General features: G+C 31.7%; 1 long non-coding RNA gene across 1 annotated transcript; it reads left to right on the top strand.

Moving 5' to 3' along the window:
- The first annotated feature begins 1600 nt into the window (after positions 1-1600).
- Positions 1601-2123, top strand: LOC129928113 (uncharacterized). The gene is made up of 2 exons (XR_008779726.1): positions 1601-1852; positions 1912-2123. It is a non-coding gene; the product is annotated as an uncharacterized LOC129928113 (long non-coding RNA).
- The last annotated feature ends 285 nt before the right edge of the window (positions 2124-2408 follow it).

The raw sequence follows: 2408 nt of genomic DNA, 5'->3' as shown, positions 1-2408 counted from the left end.
GAAAGCAGAGATGCTATGTAATGTTATAAGAAAGCAGAGATGCTATGTAATGTTATATGAAAGCAGAGATGCTATGTAATGTTATAAGAAAGCAGAGATGCTATGTAATGTTATAAGAAAGCAGAGATGCTATGTAATGTTATATGAAAGCAGAGATGCTATGTAATGTTATAAGAAAGCAGAGATGCTATGTAATGTTATATGAAAGCAGAGATGCTATGTAATGTTATAAGAAAGCAGAGATGCTATGTAATGTTATATGAAAGCAGAGATGCTATGTAATGTTATAAGAAAGCAGAGATGCTATGTAATGTTATATGAAAGCAGAGATGCTATGTAATGTTCTAAGAAAGCAGAGATGCTATGTAATGTTATAAGAAAGCAGAGATGCTATGTAATGTTATATGAAAGCAGAGATGCTATGTAATGTTATAAGAAAGCAGAGATGCTATGTAATGTTATATGAAAGCAGAGATGCTATGTAATGTTATATGAAAGCAGAGATGCTATGTAATGTTCTAAGAAAGCAGAGATGCTATGTAATGTTCAAAGAAAGCAGAGATGCTATGTAATGTTATATGAAAGCAGAGATGCTATGTAATGTTATATGAAAGCAGAGATGCTATGTAATGTTATAAGAAAGCAGAGATGCTATGTAATGTTATAAGAAAGCAGAGATGCTATGTAATGTTATATGAAAGCAGAGATGCTATGTAATGTTATAAGAAAGCAGAGATGCTATGTAATGTTATATGAAAGCAGAGATGCTATGTAATGTTATAAGAAAGCAGAGATGCTATGTAATGTTATATGAAAGCAGAGATGCTATGTAATGTTATAAGAAAGCAGAGATGCTATGTAATGTTATATGAAAGCAGAGATGCTATGTAATGTTCTAAGAAAGCAGAGATGCTATGTAATGTTATAAGAAAGCAGAGATGCTATGTAATGTTATATGAAAGCAGAGATGCTATGTAATGTTATAAGAAAGCAGAGATGCTATGTAATGTTATATGAAAGCAGAGATGCTATGTAATGTTATAAGAAAGCAGAGATGCTATGTAATGTTCTAAGAAAGCAGAGATGCTATGTAATGTTCTAAGAAAGCAGAGATGCTATGTAATGTTCTAAGAAAGCAGAGATGCTATGTAATGTTCTAAGAAAGCAGAGATGCTATGTAATGTTCTAAGAAAGCAGAGATGCTATGTAATGTTATAAGAAAGCAGAGATGCTATGTAATGTTATAAGAAAGCAGAGATGCTATGTAATGTTATATGAAAGCAGAAATGCTATGTAATGTTCTAAGAAAGCAGAGATGCTATGTAATGTTCAAAGAAAGCAGAGATGCTATGTAATGTTCTAAGAAAGCAGAGATGCTATGTAATGTTATAAGAAAGCAGAGATGCTATGTAATGTTATAAGAAAGCAGAGATGCTATGTAATGTTATATGAAAGCAGAAATGCTATGTAATGTTCTAAGAAAGCAGAGATGCTATGTAATGTTCAAAGAAAGCAGAGATGCTATGTAATGTTATATGAAAGCAGAGATGCTATGTAATGTTATATGAAAGCAGAGATGCTATGTAATGTTATATGAAAGCAGAGATGTTATGTAATGTTCTAAGAAAGCAGAGATGCTATGTAATGTTCTAAGAAAGCAGAGATGCTATGTAATGTTATATGAAAGCGTATAGTATATTGACACACAAACATTTCACTAGGTCAGTGACACAGTACAAATGATATTACACCACATTATCTGATGTTGTTTGATGTTGTTTCTGTGTTTGCTTGGGACTCTGTCTTTCAAATATTTCTTTCTGTTGCTGCCTATACAAAGTGCTTTGTCAAGGTTTCTCACACTAGCAAATATTTCTTTCTGTTGCTGCCTATACAAAGTGCTTTGTCAAGGCTTCTCACACTAGCAAATATTTTAGTCGTTGATTTAACGATTCATTTCAAAATTATTTTGTTTTATTCTTCAATGATCTTAGATTGTTGTTTTCATTGCAATAAATAGTCACTACTTTTTTTTAAATTTTCTTTTTTTTTGCTTTAAAAATGTTTCTTGAAATGATTTTCTTATATATTTTGACCATTAAAACAACCATAAGAATAACGAACTGCTTTGAACTGTTTATTATGGTGTGCAGTAAAATTATGTATGTGATTAGTTGCAAGTGAAATAGGATTACTATCAAGACTTTTTAATTTTTTTTCCAAAATGATCCTAAGTAGTGTTTATCTCCTTTTGACTGAATGGGTTGTCAAGTTCAGCATCTCTATGTTCCACTGCTAATCCTTCACTGCATTATATACAATAAGGTCAGATAAGGACATAAGTCACAATGTTGCATACTTGAAAAGCACATTTCCCTTGGCTTATTGTAAGGATGGGCAATCTTTTG

Source organism: Biomphalaria glabrata, chromosome 9, assembly GCF_947242115.1.
Source record: "Biomphalaria glabrata chromosome 9, xgBioGlab47.1, whole genome shotgun sequence".
Classification (NCBI taxonomy): Eukaryota; Metazoa; Mollusca; class Gastropoda; family Planorbidae; genus Biomphalaria; species Biomphalaria glabrata.
This window is presented reverse-complemented; position numbering and strand designations above follow the sequence as displayed.